Source organism: Passer montanus, unplaced genomic scaffold, assembly GCF_014805655.1.
Source record: "Passer montanus isolate IOZ18808 unplaced genomic scaffold, ASM1480565v1 scaffold3, whole genome shotgun sequence".
Taxonomy (NCBI): Eukaryota; Metazoa; Chordata; class Aves; order Passeriformes; family Passeridae; genus Passer; species Passer montanus.
The window spans coordinates 21,599,591-21,624,227 of record NW_024367707.1 but is presented as its reverse complement, the minus strand read 5'-3'; the positions used below and the strand labels follow the sequence as shown (position 1 = coordinate 21,624,227).

Sequence of the window (24,637 nt, the reverse complement as noted above, 5' to 3'; positions counted from 1 at the left end):
TATCTTTTTCCTGAAATTTAGAAGTGGGCTCCCTCAGACCTTATAATTCTTTCTTTTCCAGAAACATATTCAAGTGATGTTCTTCCAGTTTTTCTGGGCATCTTTTTAAGTGACAGCCATGCAGGCCTGAGATGCTCCAAGTACTGTCTCTCAGGAAGAGGCTTAGACAGAATTTCAAAACAAACCCCCAGTTTACTAGCCAGAAAAAAATTACTTGGAGCTAAATAAAACCTAGAATACAGGGGGAAAAAAAGCCACATATAAACTGGGACAGATTCTAAATCTAAGGTAGTTGACCATGACTCTAATGAAAAATAAACCTGAAAGAGCTCTGACACATTTTCACACTTATCTTCTCAATCCTCCCCTCCTTGTCATCCCTTCTCTTGGACTGTCATTCAAAGCACTCTGTTTCCAACAGAACAACCCCCTTCCAAACTACTGACAACTCAGTGCATAAACAGAGTTTTTCTTCACTGTGGCAACTTTCCAAGTAAGGACTGTGAGATCACCAAACAATTGTTTTTACCACAGAACAGAAACAACGTAGAACACTATACAATAATTAACTACAAAGCAGAAGGGGAGAAAAAGCGAAGCCTACTACTCTCTCCTGATATTCTTCTCAGCACTTAAAAACCTCAGAATCCCAGGATGAGCCCTTATTAATGAACAAATAACTAGAGAACTAAACATAGTGCTACCAGCAGTACATTAAAAATGTTTCTTACCGTGGTATTTTCCTCCTGGTATTTTATGAAGATTTCTGGTAAAGAGCAACCTGATCAATCTCTTAATAGCTGACAAAGCCAATTAGAGCAACTTAGGATTTGCAACAGAGCAGAAAGTGCATTACTCACTGTTGCTCAAAGGTATAAATTTCTTTTCAAACCCAGTGTTGGGACAAACCAACGTCCAGGGACAGGGCAGCTCTTCACTAACACACAATTTTAAGTTTCAATGTTTGTCAAACTAAGGAGGTATCTGGGGCAAGAACTGTCACTGACTGTAAGTGCTGCACCCATCACTTATCACTACAGGCACATCAGGGATCTACAACCACAGTTTTCACTTCAGAGCAAGCTTTTCTCTCAGTGGTCACGAGTTTGCTACCCAGCAGTCAGCTTCTACATGAATATTAGTCACAGGCTAAACTAAACACACCTTTGTCCAGCCCTACAAATTCACTCAATGCCTGATTTATCACACAGCTTTCCACGTGCTGTACAGGGGAACTGCATGGAAATACAGCAGACAATAAGCATCACACTCTATAGGAGTTATCAAAAAGCACAAGCAGCCAGAATCCAAGCAATCACTGACCTTTACAAATATTTAAGCTTGCTCCTAATTTTACATAAAGCATTCTCTTACTGATTACTGTCATGTATTATCCAATTATCACTATGCATTCTATGTTGGTTAACTATTTTATGCACGTGCTAGGTAAATACACACAATCAGTAAGACATGCCATATATTCAGTTCACATCACCTCTAAATCACACAAGTAGACACCAGGCAGCAACTGACAGAACCAGAGGACACAGTCTCAAGCTATGCCAGGGAAGGTATAGGTTGGATATTAGGAAAAAAATTTTCACCGAAAGAATAATAAAGTACTGGAATGCTCTTCCCAGATAGGTGGTAAAATCACCATGTCTGGATGGGTTTAAAAAAAGGCTGGACGTGGCACTTGGTGCTATAGTCTAGATTCTGAGTTCAGGTGTTAGGACATAGGTTGGACTCGATGATCTTAGAGGTCTCTTCCAACCTCATTATTCTGTGATTCTGGTTTGTATCATAATCTTCCTACAATACCACAATGCTACACATAGACCTGCATTAGTCCTCTGATGGTCTGCAGACATCCTACTTGTTGGCTATAACCTAGCTGATATCAGCCACATTTCAATGCTCCCCATAACTCCAGCAGCAGAGCTGTGGCAATTACATTCCCATTTTACCAGTCTTCCTGATATACCCAACACAGTTGTCTCAGATTCCTCTTGTAACATAAGTATTGTGATCATCCCTGCAGTTTTTCACCAAGTGGTTTGGGCTGGAACCAACTAAACCTGCCGTGGGCAGGGACACTTTCCACTAGACCAGGTTGTTCATCCAATCTAGCTTTGAACACTCCCAGGGATGGGGCATCCACATCTTCTTTGGGCAACCTGTTCCAATGTCTCACCACTCGCAATGTAAAAAATTACTTCTTCATATCTAATCTAAATCTACCCTCTTTCAGTTTTCTCTGCCTCCATCACATACTGAGGTGAGGTTTCTCAGACACTGCAAGAGGTGTTGCACACTGATGCTGTATCAGGTCCCAGCCCAGATGCACCCAGCTGAGATTCCCTCCGTTCTCAGACACTGCAAGAGGTGTTGCGCCCAGATGCACCCAGCTGAGATTCCCTCCCTCAACTGGAAATACCTCTTTTTGACACTTGCCTGTATCCCATACATTACTTTCATGATAGTGTCCAACTGACAGACTAAAGACAAACTTAAACCCACTTACCCTCATATAGGCCTTTCTCCTTCAAATTCTTCCATTGCTGAACTCCCTCTTCATAGGGAAAGTTGTTGCATTAGCTCCTAAGCTGAGGCTGTAGCACCATCCAGTTTCAGGCATTCAGCACTGATGCCAGAGTCAGGTGCCCAGGCTCTGTTAACAGTCAAGACAGAAAGCAGGAGTTGGGTGCCTAATTAAAAATCTGCCTCTTTCCACTGATTACATAAGAGCTCAGACTGTCATACTGCTAATTTTGATACCAAGGTTAAACTGGGTAAGAGAATTCACGACAATGTGTGGCCTGACACACTGCTGGGTTGAATTCCATCCCTTTAGTGTTATCTAATTGTCCAATTAATTGTACTGTCACTCCATCTAAAACTGCGCACTAAAAATTAATGTCCTCCACCCCTCCACAAGTTTCAACAGCTGCTTTCAGTGCAGCATGCCAACAATATCAAACCCAGAAAAAAAAACAAAACAAAGCAAACAAAAAAGCCTCAAGAAAACTAACTAGCCAAATCCCAAAGAATAATTCCTCTTATATATCTACCTCCTTCTGTCTCTGGTGTGGCAGTTTTTTGGGTGTGTTTACAGTTCTTACACCAACCTAATCTCCCTCCACCTTGAAGAGTATTTTTGATCCAACACCACATTAAATAGCTCAGTAGAATCCAGAGAGACCAGATCTAGCCCATTTATTTTTCTAGAAAACCTACTTTCTTATTAAAAAAAGATACTAGGCCAGTTTGACATGACCTATCTTAGAAAAATAGATTGTGTTTCACCCTCCCTCCATTCAATTCCCATGTCTTTAATTATTTATTCCTTAAAAAAAAATTCTAATGTTATTAGGGTCAAATTAAAAAGCCTGAAGTTGCCTAGATCATATTTTCCATATATGTAAAATTCAATAGTATGAGTAATAAAAATCCTCTAAAAAATCTTAGTAACGGATCTATATTTCAATCACACATAAAAAGTACCTTGAAGAAATTCCCAAATTGGAAACTCCCAATGGAACAACTTAGAAAGTCATTCTGACAGCCAGAAAGTCTGATTGATTTTAAAATATGAGAGATGCAAAAACTGGATGCTTCATCTAAAAATGTAAAATCATGAGTAAAACACCCAAGACTTCCTGAAATCTCCTGAGACCACAAAAAACACAGGATATAGCTTAAGCCTTTGTATAACTTTATATATGTTGGACTCAGTGATCTTGGGGGTCTTTTCCAGTCTTAATATGGGAAATTCCAGTGCAAATCTGGAATTTCCCATATTAAGACTGGAAAAGACCCCCATAATGTTTGTGGGATTCTGTCACACAAGCCTCTAACAGTTGCGCAGTACCTTAAATTGTCGTTATTCCATACAATTTCTGATATTCACAAACTGTTGAATACATTCAGGTATGCATTTCAATTACTTAGGTCACTCAAGCATGCAACATCTGGAAAAGTTTCTGGTATAAAGCATGATGATTTTCATGATAATATCCAAAAGCTTTTTAAAAGAATAAGTACACTATTCATTTCTCATGCTGTGAGAATTTGCTTTTTGTTTTTCTTCCTCTTCTTGTTGTTTTAGTGTTTTGGTATCTCTACCATCTTGACATAAAAATGCAAAAAGAAAAAACCTTTTAAAGCACAAAACATTTCTTAGTCTGCAATTTCAAACTCTTTTTCTGACCCATATTTGCATTTCTCGGCCGTGAGCTGCAAGTAATCATTTTGTTAAAAGGTAATATTTGTATATGTTGCCTCCTTCAGACAAATTTGGCCTTAATTTTAATATACTCACTTATTGACTCATTCTTCAAACAGCACAAGCGTGAGTTGTGCATCTTGATGCTTTAGCAGTAGGTTTGTAGCTGCCTGCACATGTCACGCAATAGTCAAAATAGGCAAGCAGTCAAGATTTCTTCTGAATATCATGGCTAAAAATGTCTAATTGTGCTAAATTAATAGCTATGGGGCATCCAATAGGAGGGGTAGAAGTGGGAGGGCAGGCACCAATCTTTTCTCTTTGGTGACCAGTGACAGGATTGCAAGGGAATGGCATGAAGCTGTGTTGGCAAGGTTTGGTTAGATATTAGGAAAAGGTTCTTCACCCAGGTGGCTGGGCACGGGAACAAGCTCCCCATGGTGGTCACAGCACCAAGCCTGACAGAGCTCAAGAAGCATTTGGAGAACACCCTCAGGCACATGGTGGGATTGTTGGGGCTGTCCCGTGCAGGATCAAGAGTTGGACCTGATGATCCTTATGGCTTCCTTCCAACTCGGGAGATTCTATGATCAAATAAGTTCTGGTTCAGCAGGGTGACTCAGCTGAGGGGCAGCACATGAGCAGACACATAACTATAAGCTTCAGTTCCACTGTAGAAAGCAGAAAAGTTAAGATTTCTCCTGGTGTAGATTTTAAGACTGACGTGAATTTTTGGGAGACCTCAGACCATTGACAATTGCTCCTGACTTCACCAAGGGTGATCTTAACTGCAGATCCTCAGTGTCTACAGAGCACTTTTATTGAGATGTCTGACTACAGTTCAAAGATATGAATTTGAAAATTTTCCCTGCCCCCCCAAAGTTATGAAAAATCCTGCACTAAAGCTAAAAATAACTATGAGTCTATTCTGCTATTTATTCTTCAGAGAGTAGCATGCTAGCAATGCCTCAGTCTGAAGCAAACTGCAGAGTTTTTGTCTTTCATTGCAGTGCTTCAAGCTATTGCAGGCCATACATATGGAGACCATCCAGAGTATTCACAAGTGTTTGTTCTGCACAGTCCAGACCTTTCAGCGTGGGGAAGTCTGTATCTGAGGACCTACATGGTCACTTTCCATCTTCCTAGCTAAAAGAATAATACTAATGTAAGTAGGAAATTATCGATATGCAGAGTTTCCAAGAATGAAAGTAGCATGGCAGGCAGCTGGTTTTGAAGGCTGGTTTAGGTGGTTCAGATTAAGTGTTAATTCGCTCAGTATGTTTTAGCAAAACAGTTATTGCTGATACCCTCATTGTTATTCTTTGGTAGTTCATCTACATACCTCCCAAGGATAATACTGACATTATTAACAATTAGGTACTGGACATTTTGTAATTTAAACATTGTAACAGCTTTATAATTAAAATGCAAACACAGGAGTAAAATTAATGTTATTGAATTGAATGCAAGCTTGGGCTGGATAAAATTCCAAAGACTTTAAAGGCTTGATATAAGAGTAGCATTTAATTCCAGAAAAAGCTTGATTTTTGTGCTTGCACAGAACATAATACAGACAAAATATTTGTAAAAAGACACAGAAGTCGTAAGAAAGAACTAAAGTAATAGCCCACAAATTGCTCTCGTTTCCAGACTCTTAAAACATTTGAAATTCTGCCTCTGTCTTCTCCCTGTGTGCCCTCTTCAGCTGTTCTCATTAGCTATGTGACATTATGTCCTCTTACTTTTCTTTCTCTCCCTCTCCCTGGATTCAAGCTCTATTCAATACCATTATGCCTTCATGTAACATATTATTCAAACTCAGTTCTTCATCTCCCTCTTCACTGCTAAAAGCCATGGTTAACTCTGTATGCTAAAGCCAGCAGTCAGAAAACCCTCTAATGGAATACAGAATATTACAGAAAGGCCAAGTGCCACACATTATGCAATGACTGCATGGGTAGTTATTGCAATTATACATGCCACATTGGTATGGGGCATGAATCAATCTAGCATTAACAAGAGGATGATGAACATAATGCTCTAAGAAACATGATCACTGCGCGTTTAACACAGCCACAGAGTCGCACATGGCCTGCTCTCCATTTATACTCTACAAACTGGCAAGAAGGAAAAAGGAACAAACTAGCAAATGCTGGTGGTTTTTGTTAAAAAATCCCCAAACTGTAAAAGCAAATAGAAAATTTGCAGTAAAAGCTAACAACAGTAACTATAAAGAAGCTTGCTGTGCTCATATTAATGATCACCTCTCCTTAGTTGGTCACCTGTGCTGTTTGTCCACTCATCATCTACACCAGTATATATTTTAGCAGGGCACGTTTTCTAGACATGTCACCCAGAGAATTGACTGAAGAGAAAGCTGTGACTTTTACTTAAAAAGAGTGACATAACCTGTCTTATACACAATTAAGGAGCCTTAATCAAAAAAACTATGTGGAGCTTTACATATGCAACACAGAGTTTCACTCCTAATATAGAAGACACTAAATCTACATCAGTGGAAAGAAAATATTCACCAAAGTACCAAGCAAACAGAAGTGGTAGCATTCTCTTTTCCTTGTCTCCAGATCTACTCTAACACAAAGTTTCAAGCAGGTAGTGCAATTTAACAAAAAATGGAGTGGGTTGCACAGCCAGGGCCATATTTGAGAAACACTTAATTAGGATGATATGCTGTCCCTGTTGGGGAGCCCCAAATGCTGTCTTTTACCTCTATTATAATGTATTTCTTTGCTAGTGTGGAGACAGATCCCACAGGGGAGAAGTCATAGCTGTCTTGGGGTAGAATGACAATTCTTTTTTAATTTCTTCAGCAAGAAACAGAACTGCATTGGATGGAGATGAAGGATTGCCTCGGGCATCTCTTTTCCAATGCAGACAATGATTAATAAAAGAAAGAAAGATGGTATGAATGACTAGTATTACTGCAATTCCTTTTAAGTCACAATATAGCTACAGGATCTGGCAATGCTAATTTGCTGCTGGCAACTTTATCCTGGCTTTCTTGGCATGGAGGAAGATCTGTAAGTGCATCCCTGATTCCCAAGTTGTTCTTCACTGAGCAGTTCAAGATGGTCAAAAGAAAAAAAATTATACATAAGCCCCTAGAGCATCCTGTTGTGCACTCTGTTCCATTCTGCCCCAATTAAATAACTGAGTCCATGGTATCGACCATTTGCTTTAATTTCAGATGTAGGCACAGTCATGGCAGCACACCTCTCTAGACTTTCCAGTAATTGATTCTCAGACTGCATTAAGACACACATTTAACACAAGAAAAGCAATGCTGCAGGAGAAAGTGCATCTACTGACTTTGTCTGCTTGACCTTACAAATGAATCTGATCTCCCTTAGGAGGAGCAGGGGAATAACATCTCTGAGAAGTCAATACTGTTCACCATTGACTCTACTCCACCATTCATTATTTGCTGAACTCTGTAAAAGGGCACTAAGGGCACTACATCAGGGACAAGGACACTGAGGTCCACCCTCAATTTCTGCATGCAACCATAAGCATCAAATTTGACCAAGAGCATCCTTTTACACCTCTCACTACTTTCTACTCCCACACCAGCAAAACTTCCTGCCTCTACCAGAAGACTCATTTTGTTTGTCTGCTTCACACTGCCTTGCAGTTCAGGCCACATCCCCTCACCTCATCAGCATATGTGGCCCAACTTCTCTTACTCTCTGGAACGCCAGAAGCAGCTGCTTAGCTCAAAACACATCTGCTCTGCACACAGGAAGCAAGAGGAGTCCTATGACTGAGCTTTGCTTGGAAACCAGTGGCCAAGAGTCTTCTCACTTCTGCTAACAGGAGCTCCAGAGTCAGAGATTTATCTCTCAGAGCCTAGTAAAGTGACCATCAGCCTCTGCACCCTGCCATACCTCAGGACATAAGGCAGCTCTTTCACTGTGGAGAAGAAAATACTTGACAAATGTCTGTGAAGTGCTCAGCAGGGCTCAGTTCCCATCCTGAAGGATACTGCTCTGTGCTACAGCAATGCTCCATGACAGGCAGACCTGCCTTCTTCATCAACATCTCTGGATGTTTAAGGAGAAAAAGTAAAGAAAAACTGGTTTGTTCCTTCGGTAGAAACTGGCAACAAATATTGGCCTTTCAGCAGAGGCTGTACATTTAATCTCACAGGCTTCCACAAACACATCATTTGTCCAATTACAAACATATCATACTGTCACTAGCTATTGAACTTCCTCACCTTCTGTGGGCAATTCATCCAAATAAAAACAGAAAACCCCTGGCCAATACAATTAACTACTCACACTACAAACCATAGGGTAAAAGCATGCCACTGGTACCAGAATGTCAGATCTTGTCAGTGCTTCATTATTTCCAAGGCTGAAAGTTCCTTTTAGATTTTTCTGCCTCTAATTTATGAGGAATCTTTGAACTCTTGCCTTCAACGTCAACAGATCATCACATATTACAGTAGTAATCACTAAAATTATCTTACCTTACTCCACCTTTCACAGATGAAATTCAGCATGTGTATCCAGTTCTATTTTTAATGAAGTCTGAAAGACACAAAAAGCACAAATTATTTCTGAGTGAATCAATCCATATAAACAGGCTAGTAGTATAGGATTTTTTTTGGGGGGGGGTGGGGCAGGGCAGTAAGTAATAATTACAGGAACTAAACCCAACTAAAAACCTGGGAAAAAATGCTGAGTGTTAACATTTTATAACACAGCTTCTCTATCATATGAAACAAAATCATTCATTCAGTTTCACACCTTCACCTCTTTATTTACACTCAGAGAACAAAGTCTGTATAACTGGGAGGTAGGAAATACCTCTATAGATCAAACTTTTTATCTCAAGATCAAAACATGAACTTATCAAGTAGTATACCTACCAGTATAATTTTTTAACCTGAAATATCTACCATTTTGCTTCAACAGAGCATGTTAGAAATCTTTGAGTGTGGTACCACAAAAATGTGGCAAGTCAACAGGTTCCTATGTGGAGAAGATGCTTCTCTATTAAAAAGTACACATAGGGCAACCATATACATATATACAGTAAGATTAAGAAAGGTAAATCCTTAATTCACAGAAAAATGAAGTCATAGGAAAAGCACTCCTCAAAACATTAAATTCAGGAAGGATTCATACATAAAACAGTGTTCAAATGTGTGATGCAGTAATCAAGATGCAATTCATCAGCTTACAGCAAAACTAACAAAGGAGAACCAGAACTGAAGTAAAAGAAAGAAGTTAAAAAGTACTAAGATAAAGCAGCACACTACAGACTAACAAGAACTTCTGCTACCAACTGGGAGCTTATCAGTTGAAAAAAAACCAAGAAGAAAGAAGGCCTTCAAGTCAGATAACACAGCCACAAAAAGGGAGATAACTCCACTAGGGTGTACCAGCCAATGTGTTCCTGCTGCTGCTACAAGAAGCAGCAATGAAACCAAGTCAGGAGCACTTGCTAGAACGAGCTGAACAGCACCCAGCTCAGCCTGCAACACGCAGAGAAAGGCCTGTGCAGACAAGGAAGCGCCTTCTGCAAAAGCACTGTTAAACTCAGCAAAGTGGAAGCTGAGGCAAGTTACAATTTGCTCTTCAGAGATACATAACAAGGGCTTTCACCACTGAGGTGAAAAAAGTGTTAAGATAAACAGAATGTTAACAAAGTAACGAATATAAGCTGAAAAATAGCAACAAAAAAAAACGACAGTTTAGTCAAGGGTAACCTTGCTTTCCATATAATAAAGTGTTACACCAACATTAAAACCAGACTTAACAATTTAGGAAACTGCATCCAGCCCTGTGCTTTCATGGACTCATAAACAAAGCATTTAAAATTTCTTGCAAAATTATACCTCTTCACAGAAGTGGTCTGCAAAGCAGCTTAGGTTTTGTTCTCTTTTCATTGTCCAAGGTGAAGGCAGAACAAACTTGACATTCACATCTATGACTGTCAGTTCAGATGAGAAGTTACAAAGCATTTAATTAACCCTGGCTATTTGTTCTCCATGAGAACAGAGACATCTAACATTATATGGAGCTCTTTTCAGGGTAAGTGTGATATGCAAATTATCAGGAAAAAAAAGTAATATACTATTCAAAATAATTTTTATATTGGCAAATTCAGTTGCAAAGTTCCAATTTAATATTCTTTATAACTTCTACTGTATTTATTTAGTATGTTTATTTTTTCTTTTTCCACTCTAAAAGCAGGGAAAATGCTGTGAAAGTTCCTAGATACCATGAAGGCTACTGTCAAGGCAAGTCATTGCCAGTCACACTCACAAGATCAAGGGCTAATATGGACTTATTACATTAATATCCTGTAATATACTGTGCCACCTTCACCTTCAAGGACATCTAATATAAAACTTAAACCTGGCCAGGTATTATTTATTTAATTTAAAGGAAGAAACTAAAATGGCAGAGATTACAAAGGAGTCTAAAAGCTCTATTTACAACACTGTGACAAAAACCAGATTAGCTGTGTGGAGACAGGCAAATCCTTTTCAACTTTGTGGCTCAGCTCACGTATCTGTAAAATAGAGACAATGTGCCCTAGTAACTACATCAAGCTTCTTTGCTGCCAAGTTATATTCCTAACTTGTTCACTAGCTTCAGCAAGTCACACCCATCTTGCAAAGCAACACGGAGATGGGTGATGTGTTTTCAAATCAGCCCATCAGAGAGATTCTTAAAAAAATATTTCAACTTCTGCAGAAAAGGCAAGACCTACCCCTACCAATCTCTCTGCAACTTCTGACCTCCTGCAGATGCCCTCCTGCTCTGCACCCCCTTCTGAAAGCAACTTTGGGTTTTTGACTGCATTTCTAGAGGCCGTCTTTAAGTCCTCCTCTTTGACACAGCCACAGTTTTTCATTGCACTCTAGTTCTGTTGCACTTTGGTACCTGATTCAGAACTGTCAAAGTGCAGCTTTAGCTGTAACAACTAAACTGAAGAGCAGCAGCATATGCCCAGGCATTACACTCCCAGAGACGCTAATGGCACTCGCAGATGAACAATTCTAGCTGGGCACCAATCCAAGCCTTTTTCACCCTACATTGTAAAGTTTTTTAATTATATTGCCCTGTAATAGCAGTAAAACCATAGCAGAGGGTGGTAATGTACTACTGTAGACTGCACCAAAGGACCATCTTCTTTACATGTTCTGCCTTCTTCCTCTGGCCTTTTGCATCAAGACAGCTTCATTACAGAAAAAAAAAAAACAAACGAAAAAACAAAATTACTGCAGCATGGTTTTGCTTAATTAAAACCATTCAGAAATTGTTTTGCAATAGACTGATGATGGCAGTTCAAACCTTACAGCTTGCTGCCAGATTTAAAAGCCATTCAGATGCTTCACTGTAGAGAAATTACATATAGTAAGGCTTTTTCTCTCCCCAATCACTTGTGCTTGCATCCAGGGTTACCACATAAACTAAGGATAGCATAATTTCTCCATTAAATCTGCCACACCATTATTCCCAAGTACTGCAGAAAGTGAAGTGCATAACACTATTTTCTGTAGAAAAATATCAGTGTGCTAAAAACCAAACATAAAAATAACAGGCAGTATACATGCTCTCACTGGAAATCTCTCACTTTCTCCTCCATGTTCCCTTCTTTCTGACTCACTGGATAGCAGCTAAATCATTCCAGGAAGGAAGGCACACTAACAAACACTTTTCCTTTGCAATTAAATGTGGTGTCAACACCTCTGAAGAGCACCTGCAACCCATGACACCAGGTGTGATTTTGTCTATTAGTTAATCATGGAAAAACAGAGCTGCTTTGACTGGAGGTTAGCCTTGATAGTTTTTGTCCAGGTTCAGTCCAACAGATGTGCTATTCCCTCAAGAGCTGTGCCAATCAAACTACTGTCTCCCATTGCCTGTCCTCACTTTTTCCCTCCTTCTGTCTGTCAGCAAAATGGCACATGTTGGTATAACCTAAACATCTTTTAAAAAAAATCCAAACACACTACATTAAAAGCAAACAAACAACCAAAAAAAACCAAACAAAACAAACCCGACCAAAAAAAACCCCAAAACAACCCACCCAAAAACAAAAACACCAACCAAAAACCAACTCCACCACCCTACCCAGCTTCTCTCCAGAATACTTGGACAGAAAAAAAAAGGCAAAACAGAACACTTGGCAAAAGGTATAATGCAAAACCAAAGCTCTCTAACAAGCTCAGGATGGAGAAGGACTGTTTGCTGATAATACTGGCAAATTTGAGGGGCAAGAATCGCTGCAGTGGACAAGAAGGTGAGGATGAACCACATGACAGCAGAGCTGCAAACTAATGCTCATTCATAGCAAGTTGTTAGACCCAGTGTAGCTCAGAAAGTATTTCCTGTAAACATATTTTATAGGCTCAAGTTTCCAATAATCAGCCTACAAACAGAGGCAGCACGTTCTTTTTCTAGCAGACAGAAGGTAGAAAATACTGTGTGTCCTGCTGTGCTGTCTGATCTCCTTTGCTTTGGGGCAAATAAAATACTGCATTGTCTAAACTCCCTTGCAACTCTTGCAATACATTATTTCTTGGATTCTTTTTTCATTCCCCATTTTGAAATACCAGTTTACAGGAAACATAAGAATGTAAAACAATAAACTCACTTCATTCTGAGCAAATCATTATTGTGATAAATATGGCACCTCTTTTTGCAGTATTTACAGAAGATGCTATCACCATTACACCAAAATATATCCTCCAGAAAAAGAGTAAACTTGCCTTGTCTTCATGTCACTTCCCCAGAATTACTTCAGATTTGCTTGCATTATGTATGCAACCTGTACTGTGCATATTATGTAAACAACATTAAAATTTTATTTATTCTCAACTCCTGGTTGTGAAGAAATAAAGTACATGTCTGCAACTCTATCTGTCACTTGGTTGTAGCAGTCCTTTAACATTCCTTACGCTAGGACTCCTTCATTCCTGAAGGAGTCACAACTACTTGTCAAGCAGAAACACGGGTACAATTTACCTTGCTCTGCGCCTCATTTTTATGAAAAGGAAATCACAGAACACAGCAGTACCTCCCCAGGTTGAACACAGAGAGTCAGAACCCGGAGCATGACACAACATTAGGTCCATTCCTCAACACTGTCAAACACACACCTCCACAAAGTCAGTCTAGATACAGAGTGCAGTTCCGCAAAATGGGAAGCCAGGAAGAGAAGATTACAAAAGACAGTCTCAAGGTCAAAGTGGTTTGCAGAAGTAGATCCTGTATTTCATATTCTATTTTACATACAAAAGAGAAGACATGGTTTGATTGCACAAGCATTACTGACCCAACCATCTGCTATGTGTTTATGCAAAAAGATGAGGTGACACTCAGGACCACAGTGCCCCAACTGTATTAATTTTGTAATAGTGTTGATAGTAAATGAATGGTGTCCAGTATCTAAAATTCTTACTCTCTTCTTTAATTTATTCTATCATTGTCACAGTAAGACACATTTTACTTAGCTACCAAATGCCCACAGTGCCTCTCCCTTTTTTTATCATGGAAGGCAATGTTTTCAAGCAAGATAATACTTCACTGTAAAACTAAATATCCAAGGAACAATGGCTGGAAATTATCTTCATGCAGTGCAACTGATAATTTTCTGAGGATGTTCAGTTTTACATTAATTCCCAAGATGCTGAGACATTAAGATGGGTTTTCCTTACTGCACTGACCTTGTAATTGGACCTTACTGCACTGGACCTCATTTTATGAGCCCCCACATGCAGCCTGAGAGCTCATGTAAATGGGAACATTGGGTACTCCAGCCATGAAACATACAGTACAACATGGAGAAATCTAGGCTGCATTAATAACTTTTCATATAATAGTCGTGTTTACTGTGAAGAAAATTTTCCAGAAATGTGAATCACAAAGGAACAGGGGAAAAAATGCAAGTTCTAGGGAAGCTCAGAAAGATGTCATACTTTCAAAAAATAAATGCTGCAAACTGTAACATTCTTCCTTCATCAGTTACCACAGCCCTCCCAAATGCCTATCTGACACATACCTTCTTAGCAATCTTTTAGATGTCTGCAAATGCTACTAGTGACTATAAAACATGGTGCTAGGAAGAAAAAGCTCTTCTCATTTATCCTGGATGCCTTGCTCATGACTGGAAGGGGGATCAAATCTTCACACAGATTGAGTCAAATTACAAGAGTTCTTGTCTCCTACTTATCACAAATATAACACCAGCTAAGCAGATCTTCTCTGGTAAGTGTTCTGTCCTCCATTTGTCTTTCTGCTAAATTTTACATAAAATTGCTATTTAAAGACACCCCTGATTTTTAAAGAGACAGTTCTTACCTGTGCCAAATTTTTTTTAGTCCATAATAAAATCTTATCAGTGGCCCCTTATGACACCTTGATTTTCCATGAAATTAAAGACTATGGTGATGTTTAGATATCTGAAATATAAATCCCACTAATAAGCACAGAAAAGAACATGCAGTCCTTCTTGAACTATTAGGAAATATTTTCGTCCAAACAAAAAAAGGCAAAGCACTTACAAGGAAGTCAGAATGGAGACAACATGGATGTTGAAGCCAAACCCCTCCTTTCCTCAGATCACACACACACAGACACTGGCAGCCTTCCTTCACTTCCACACATAAAAGGAGCTGTTTCCTCACACTCTCCCTGTGCAAATGGAGGTTTATCCTTCCATGTGCCCAACCAGGCCCCCCCCCTCACTGCTCTCTGTACCCTGAAGGTGCTTATCTTTTTCCACTATGCCCATGCACTCTGTCTCTCTAACTACGTGCCAGTAAAATCTGCCTTTCCTATTATGCACTAGCAAAAGAGTAGTCACTTTTCCAAGCAACTTTCCTGTGTAAAATCAGTTTTCTGTAGCAGTGTCAGCATTATAATATCATGTTCTCATCAGAATCTACAAAGCTATGGAACAATGATGAGGAATCTTCCTTATGCAGGCAAAACCACAAAGGCCACATTCTTCCTATTACTCACTACCTCCTGTTTACCAAAACACAATTGAAAGTCATCTATTTCTCCCAGGAACAGAGTATAGTTTGAGTAACTTTTCCCAGACACCCACATTTGAGAGAGTGTTTATGACAGAAAGAACTCACTCTAGCCAGCTCAGTTGCATGCACTTTTATGTCATGTATTTAGAGCCATGATGCTGATATTTAATTACAGTAATATTTGTGACACAATCCTTTTCATACGAATCCACATATCATACAGAGCTCAAAAGAGCTCTTCTGCCAAGTTTTCCCGAAACAATAGAGGACACTGTCAACATGGTATTATTTATTTCGTGTCCCTGTATGTGCATTATACAAATCAACATTTTACCATTTTGGTCCATATATCCTCAGGGGAAGCCCTTCCAACTGCTTGACAGAAATAACACTGAAGCCTCTGAAGCCTGGAAAAAAATAAATCTTATCCTGTAAAGTCAGACCTCTTGTGTCTATTTCTGAAATGCGACAGAAGAAATCTTTCATAGCAGTCTGTATTTCAGGAATCTGGGACTTATAATACATTCACCTATCACATACAGGAAATTGGATGAAGTTATTGGCATTTAGTGCAATCTAGAATATTGCAGTGCTGTCTTTATTTTTTTTTTTAACAGCAGATTCCATGCTCTGTTATTCACCTCTGCCTGTAGTTGCTCTGTCATTTGGCACTAACAAGTATTTATCTAAAAAGTAAATTTGAATTAAGGATCATGAACCCACTCCCTTTAAACTGTGTTTCACCTGAACATAGAAGGTCAATTCATAGTTATGCGAGACATCAAACCTACCAATTAGGTGCTGTTTATTTAAGCTCATGCACACGAGTCAGAGGTACTCTGCTGCTTTAAAGGCAAAGCATCAATTTGAAAACTGAGCTAATCCCAGATTTCTGCATCCCCATAAAATACAAGGACAATTCTGCACAGAAATAACATGCCATCATAATCCAGGCCATAGCCTCATTTAACCAAAGCAAAATGAACTATCCTCATCCTCACTGGCTCTGACTCCAGAGCACGACAGGGGGACACAGTCATGAAGTCGAGTGCAAACCCCGACCCTGAAGGCAAATGACAGGACCATCATTGTTATCCTCAGAGTATAGGCTGTACCATTCACTCTTTATTTAAACTAGCACAAGCTTCAGAATACACAAAGGTTTAAACAGACAAAAAATGAGACTGTGACTTTTTCTGCCTGATGCAAAAGCTGGTGCAACACAGTGAGCTGGGAGCCCCTCTAACAGCTCAGGCCTTCCAGGGCAACAGGACACGTTCACCACCTCCCTCTGTGTCCCCCTGCTTGAACCACTCCAGGATTAAGTGAAGAGCTTTTCAGGACACACCACAAACAAGGTTTTAACAACTCTTTCCCCCTCCTCTTTAAAACCAGGCAAAAAATCTAAATACTATAAGAAGACTTCATCAGAAAACAGCCAAAGGGGCCAAGGAGATGCCCTCTACATGCTTACACTTATACAAGAACCCAAAAATAACTCATGTTAAAATTATCGTCTCTAAAATTTACACAAATAGAGGAGTTCTCCAACAAACAAGATGGTCCAGTACTGCAAATGGTGCTATTCATACTGTTCATATGCAAGGATTTTATTCCAACAGAACTCAAGTTTACATGGGTTTATTTCAAACATGCAAAAAAAAGAAACAAAAACTAGTATAAAAACCCTAACTTCTACAATTTTCCCCTCTCTCCATTTCAAATTCCTATTTGAAATGCTGTGATGTTCTTTGACAAGGATGTACTACACAAACACAAAGATGCTGCTTTTTCATATACTGCAGAGTCCTTTATCAGGAAGTCTATTGTCAAACAGCATACCACCATAGAAAATACAGCCATTTTTTCAGTATTTTCTAGGGAAAAAATATAAGTCCTTATTCAGTGCATGAATCATCTTTTACTCTGTGTAAACTCAGCTTCTGATACAGCAGTCCAGTTTGGGTTGATCATTAGCTAAAACAATATAAATGTAATGCAATAAAAAAATATCACTCATATTAAAGATGACTCACATAAATTAAATTAATTGCAAGGACAGAATTGGATTTCCCCTAATTTCTTCATCAGACAAGGCTAGTTATAAATCATTACTAATGCAGCTTTTGTGTAAAATAGGAGAGTAAGTGCTTCCCCCCACTAAAGAATTTTGGAGAAATGCTTTATTTTTTCTGGGGTCCTCATTTCTCTATGTACTACCCACAGCACCAGCTCTGTTTCCTGCAGCCATTTCCTGCTGTCACGGCAGGGAGAGGTAGAACAACATGCCCAAGGATGATGCCACTGTCTGTTTTGAAACTTCTGCTCAAGGACTGAAAGAGCAAGACACGTAAGAGATCAGAGTTAATGCAGCAGCTGCCAGGAAGGCTGACAAATGGCTCAGAGTAACACAGAGCGTGGCCACAAAAGCCACCAAAAAAAAGCAGAAGATTTTACAAAGGAAGAAACAAATAAAGGACAACCTTAACACCCTACCTGTTGTTTGGAACACAAGCAGCACAAGGAGCAAAAGAGAAGTGCTGAATTACATGAGCTTTGTGGCATTCGAGGCTTTCTTAGGTGGAAAACCTACCAAGGGGAGAGAATCCACACCTGAGCAGCTGAAGTGAGAATCAAAAAGGGGGCTTAAATTTCAGCAGGTAGTCACAAAAGCTTTAGAGAAGGCAAAAATAACAAAGCATGGCTCAGTAGCAATGCAGAGATGAGAAAAACAACCTTGACATCCTGTAGATTAGGAACAGGAGGGGAGAACAGAGAGCTGGGATCTTCTGTTTGGGTTTACAGAAAAAAAGGCCAAGGTATCATGAACTCTCTTGAAAACAATTCAAGTCCTGCCAAAAGTACCAGTCAAATAATGCAAATAGCCTCTGCCACTTCTTACCTTTGCAGCCTAATACAAAGCTATCTTAAGGTAACAAACCCCAGCTTTCAGGGTGCCTAGAGAGCAGACTTTGACAAGCCCTGTTATACTTACCACAAAATCCCTCCATAGAAGGATCAAATGCAGCTGGTTCCTTTGCACTTAATACAGATATAATGTACCTAAATGCATACTTAAAGGCAATTGTTTAGGCAAAATTCTGACACAATCTTAAATAAAAATAATTAAGATACAAATCAGTGGAAAAATTCAGAGTGTAAAGAATGTTTTATTTCTACTTGTTTGGATCTGGGAGGAGAAGAAGGCTGTCACATGCCAGAACTTTGTTAGTGAACAGTTCCAAAACCAACCCTAACACTGTTTAAACTAGTTTGCATTTATAATGCTGTAAGTTGAGAAATATTTGATATCAGAAACACAAGTCATAAAATTAGTCAATAAATTTTTTTATCTGGGAGTTAGGGAACCAAGACAGACATTGTTTTAAATTCTTGTCTCGCACTGTAGTTTTCCAAGTTGGATGTCACCAGAAGTATAAAGATACTACAAATGCACTAACAGACCTTACTTTCCATTTTATTAAGAAAATGAATCGATTATAAAAGCTAGAGTAACACCAAATCTGGTTAATTCTTAGCAATGAAAACACTGTCCATCAGTAAATGCTATAAACTAGCAAACAGAGGAAGAACCTAAAGTATGCTGTCATTTTTAAATGCCATTACTACGGCACTGTAATTCTTCCAGAGACATGACAGTCGTCCCTTTTATGTAAATTCTACATAGAAATGAGTGGTAATTTCAAGTACCTGAAAGCAATCTAGGAAATGACCAGGTTTTGAAAATGCCCTCATTCTGAAAACAAACACAAGTGATCTGCCTCCCTTATTACAGAAAACAACTGCCAACCTCACTGTACTTTAAAAGGATACTGCTTTGCAAGTACAAAATAAATAGAAGAGTAAAAAAGAGGAGAAAAGAAAAAAATAAATTAAGATAAATTCAGTACTGCAGTTCAAAACCAGAATCTCTAGCTTATAAAATCTCTTGTGGGGAATATAGCAAATGCTCAAGACTCAGAGGATTCTACAAGAACATAATAAGCGATACCAGTCCAACCTACATTGAAATTATAGCACTAAAATGAGTAAAATAGCAGTAAAGCCACTATAAACAAATGTTATACCTACTCTGCATATATCAACACTAACTAGAATATGTCTCATTTTTTGCATATTATTAATTGCCAGAACATGACATATGTGCTTTTAGTAGCACAATATGAAAACCACCCCAATATCTGGAAGTACCACTTATAGTATTTGAAGAAACTGTTTACATCCAGGCACTGCACGGATCACATGCACAGTCCCAGCCGGAATGCTGAAGGCAAAACAACACAGTGACTCTAAAGGTAAACAATTATTTTGCTACCTCAAATACAACTGCTTTTTTTCTTCTATTGACACAGAAATTCATTAAGCAAGAACTAGAGAACTGCAGCACTCTCCAAAGACTAGAGAGTTGCTTAAAAACTACTTGTTTTCCTTGCCCTACTGTCAAGCAGCACCGTTTCTTGAAAAGAGGTCTTCTGTCCTTAACATGGCTGCCATGCCTTACATAACACCAATGAATGAGAAAGTAGTTATTTTGTTTCCTAGGACACACACTGCCCATTAGCCATATGATTCTCCATATGGCGCAGCAAACAGTCCAGACAAAGCTTTGCAGTAACACAGCTCCAAAGATCAGCATCCTCTGAGGATAACAGCAACAGCAATACAGACTTCACAAGCTCCAAATTCCCTTTGGTACGTATTTAAATAAACAGGCATTCTTACCTTAAGAAAGCAATACTAATAATTACAGCAGTGCTCAGTAGAGCCTCCTCTGCTTCATCTGTGCTCGTAAAAATGAATCTTGGTGCAACTGTCTGCTGCAGCAGGTAATCAATAATATAACCTGCTTCTTCTGTTGCCAGAGCTGCTCCATCTGAACACTAGCTAACGTGAACACTGTCAGTGTGAGTCATACCAGTGACTCAGAGCAGATGCAGAGCTGCAGGAGGAGTTTAAGTTTCAAGGCTTCCTCTCGCTCCAGCTCCCTGTCATACAGGCACTCACTGCCTGCCTGTGGCTGTGTGTGCCTGCAGACTGCCCCAGAAATTGGATTTTATCCTCTGCATAATCTTGGGGAGGTGAGCAGTTTCAGTTTGTTTGTTTGTTTTGGGGTTTGGATATTGCCTCCCAGAATAGCAATTTTGCTTCTTCACCACAAATATATTTGTTGGGAATGCAAGAGCTTGCTCTGCAGACCAAGTCAATATCATGATATGGCAGGTGATGAACTACTACAAGATACACATGGGCTCATGTATCTCGTCAAGAATAGGGGCAGAACTCAAAAAAGCCAGGAAAGACTGTAAAGTGAAAGTATTGAGTCTGGGCAATATCCATTTCTTCATGACAACTTCATAGCAAAGTGTCTGATTTCATTAAGTACTCTGGGCATGGCAAATTTAGTCTCAAATGCAGTGAGATGAGAGAACTGTAGGAAGGACTGTAAGAAGGGATGCACATGAGCAGAAATGCTGTGTGCCTGCCACCAGTTTAGCAGGGAAAAGAGCCTATAGGAAAAGAGAATAGCTGCATTATAAACAGGAACAGTGCATTTGGGCTTAGGGTTGAGTTCTGGCAGCCACCCCCACGGGTATCCATCTCACCAGGCACTAGTCAAAGAAGCATTTTGAACAGGTATTTATTTCCCAGGCCTGCCAGACTCCCCACCATGAACAAGTGAGAACAGGAACCATGAAGCCAAAGTTAGGCAGTTAATGTTGGACACTTGATAGGCATTGCTGTACTGATCCCACTTATTTCTGAAAGGCACATTGTACTAAGCAGTTGCAGCATTTAATAGATTCAGCTTCAAGAGAGATGAAGCCATTTAGTACTGAGCCATCAGGTTAAGTACATGGAAGCAAATTACAGTGGGATGAATCAAGCAAGTATTGTCAAAAGAAGATGCTGGCTAAAGGAACGATGCCACTAAAATGCATAGACCTGCTAAACAGCCACTCATATAAACATCCCAGATAGTCTGGGGAAAAAACACTCGGTTCATGTCAAAGCATTTACAGCTGAAGATTTTTCCTCATATTTAGCAAATGTCCAGTTGGCTATCACCCAGCTAAACAGATTTGTGTTGAGATTTCTCATGGAAAAGTTAATATCAAAGCATGACTTTCATAGTCTGTGCATTTTGTCATTTTAAAGAATTAATTATTTTTCAAAGCCCAGTAAAATGAAAGGTACCCCTGCCCATTCAATCCAAGTATGTGTGTGCAGCACTCTTCAGGACTGTATCTGGCTGTTAAAACTGCCAAACAAACTTTGTACTACTGACGACAAATGTTTACTCCATGTCTCTCAAAGCAGCCAAGAACACTGCCTTGGCAGGGATCAAGAGATGAGAAGGAATCAAGCTGAGCAAAACAATTCTTGAAGCATGGTCATGGAGACAGCATAAACAAGGGGGATATAGAATAGCTGGTATCTACGAGGATACACTGAATTAAACTTTTTCCCCTAAAACCATTAGTATTCTATCACTAGAAAAATCTCCTGTTGAATCCCATCCTTTCCCCCAGTTTACTAATGACAGTGAATATTTGCTCCTTAATGAATTAAGCTTCCAAGGCTTTATTTTCATGTTTTAAATGCCTGAATAGGTGAGAGAATGCTAAGAACCGCAGAATACCAGGGAAAAAAAACCAAAACACAAAAACCCACAACAGCAGCAACAAAAAACCAAGCCAAGACCCCTGGGATTTTAATCAGGAAAACTAACATGGTCCAAATGGCATTTATGACACAGGCAGAGAGGAAAACAAAACTGGATGATACTTCACATCTCTGGGGGTTTGAAGGATGGTAATTTGTTTTCTCTTAGGAGGTGGGGAGTTGTGTTTTTGTCTCCTTTAAAATATATGGCATGCAATTGTATATCTACATTCAATTTTGTGCTGCTGTCCAGCTAAGAGCCAAGATTTGGATCAAAGCTGACTCAAAGAAAAGAGCTGTTAAAGGCCTCAAAGGGATAAAGCACACCAAGAGCGAGCACCCACTGTGTAAAATGCATGTACTTGCCTCAGTTGCAAATGACCTCATCTACAAATCAGATGTGATTTAGCTGCTGTAGGCAGCAGTTTCCTGTTGTTTAATTGATCAGTCTTTTTTGCTGGACATTCTGCAGTAGAAAGGGAGTGGGCCAGGGGTTGAAAAGTGGGAAAACCTGAAGCTTCTTACCCCAACCAAAGAGAATATACACAGATGTGGATGAAATCTTGACCAGAAATTTAGTACAGCCTTCTGAACTAAACACTGCTGCAAGAGATTCTGCATTACGAGGCAGTGTAGACTATTACACACTTTTTACAGTCTACATATAATGATTTTCCTTCCTCACCTTTAAGTAGCAAGCAAGAAAAGGCTTTTCTCTAGTACCTATTCAGCATGATACCAGGCTCAAGAATCTTGTTCTTCCTTATCACCTCATTGTCTCTAGGAATTAATTAGTTTGGAATTATTTTTAAAGTCATTATTAAGCCAGTGATGGTAGAAATGATTTCCCACAGCCTATTCCAGATTGTCAGATTTCTTATTAACCTGCTTTCTCATGAAAGCTCAGATTGTCCTTACCAAGAACATGAACCTCTAATCCTATTTCTGAGCCTTATTCTTCTTAGGTTATAATATCTGAGGGTGGGGAGGGAAAAAAAAAAAAGAAAAAAAATAGCTTTCATTTTCTTCAAGGGCAGACCTGGCTTCTGATGCAGTAGGGCAACTGAAGCAGATTGAGGACCACTGCCAATATCCACAGCGCCTCCTTCCACCCTCACCCTCCTAGATTTCCAGTCATCTTTCCAACAGCTACACTCTCTGCTGCATTCTAATGTTTTGTAATCTTGTTTTTCTGAGCCCTATGTAAAGATAAGAGTTCAGAGACACTAGTTTTTGAGGAGTACTGACACACATTTTCAAGAGGAAAAGCAGAGCTAATTTCCTGAATAGGCTTATACTCTTTTATCATTGACATGGGCACTAAAATACTTTCCAAAGTACCAGTGAGCAGCCACATGTGAAAGGGAGCACCATGCACACACAGAGTAGAAGACACCCACTGCAAAAGGAGCATGCATTTTGAAAATACATATAGGCAAAAAGTTGGGAAGATAAATATTTTTTGCATTATCTTACAAACACAGCTGACTTGACACATGTCCACAGAAAAGAAAAATGCAGAAACTAGATCTCAGTGTCTTGCTCATTAGACTATCAGACTTCCCTTTCGATGCATCTCACCAGCAGGTGCCTTTCTTCCATCTAATGACCTTTCATGGGTATTTTGATATGCCATGACAAAAGCACTGTTTGCTTCTCAGGAAAATTAAGACTCCTGGTGGGAAAAGTGTCAGAACCAGAATCTTTACCTTGCACAGACAATGAACAGAGGAAGCCACACATGAAAGCAGATCTTCAGTGACTGGGTATGGGGGGAGGGATGAGGATGATGCACTTACCACAGTTATCTCAAGGTTTCTGAAGATGAATAACAGGACACACTGTAGCAGTTGAACTTTTTACCTTCACTACATCATCCACCACTTGGAAGCATCTTGCAGTCCTCTCTAAAAAGCATTTAGCAAAGCAACCCACAAGAGGCTGTGGGAAACCATTTGCTGCACACAAGTACATCTCTTCATTGAGACCACCTCCTCAAGCTACTGCTATAGCTGTGACCCACGTAAAATGTATTTTTTATTACTCCCTAACAATCCAAAGCTACATAGACTGCAATGGGAAGAGACAACAAAGTCACAAGCTGTCAGTAACACACTGCATGCAGATCTCGGAGGGAAGTACTTCTGCCAATCCAGTGAAAATGCAAAAGGCAACCTAAATGCCCATTTCCCCTTAATTGTCTTTTCTCACCAGATGAAACAACAAACTGCAGAGACTAAGATTAGAGAAATCAGCCAAAACAAGACAAGGACAATATGTCTCATAGCAACAAAGATGTACTGACCAGATGAGAGACTGGCTTACAGACACTGCTGTGGCTCCTGCATATACAGACAACCACACATTGCAAAGGCTTGCTTGGGTAAGGAGGACTCTCCAGATTGCTCTTGATGTCAGCACACTGTCAGCTGACCTTTTGGCAACTGGCCTGCTCACATCTATCCACTTCTGCTCTCTTTTTCTCTCTAATGCTAACATCTGCCCATGTTTGGCATTGACAGAAAAGGTCAGCAAGACCCTATGACATGTTAAACCTGATAATCAAGCAACGCACCATTTGCAATTACTGTGTGCCCGCTCTCATTCCACTTATATTCAGAACTCAGCTTTTTCCTAAAAAAATCCCAACACAGGGCAAGTGCAGAAGAATCCATAATCTCAAATCTTACATACATGCCATAGAT

General features: G+C 39.5%; 1 protein-coding gene across 7 annotated transcripts in view; it reads right to left on the bottom strand.

The window, feature by feature from the left end:
• Positions 1 to 20,156, bottom strand: part of INPP4A (inositol polyphosphate-4-phosphatase type I A) — an 83,490-nt gene extending 63,334 nt beyond the window's left edge. For 3 of the 7 annotated variants that reach the window (XM_039714072.1, XM_039714073.1, XM_039714074.1), the window contains exons 1-3: positions 19,992 to 20,155; positions 8,718 to 8,778; positions 2,525 to 2,671 (exon numbers count right to left, since the gene is read on the bottom strand). The gene's annotated coding sequence lies outside the window, so the exon portion shown is untranslated. Of the gene's footprint in view, positions 1 to 2,524; positions 2,672 to 8,717; positions 8,779 to 19,991 lie in introns of all 7 variants that reach the window. The other 4 variants (XM_039714076.1, XM_039714077.1, XM_039714075.1 and 1 more) reach the window with 3 other exon arrangements.
• Between the last annotated feature and the right edge of the window lie 4,481 nt (positions 20,157 to 24,637).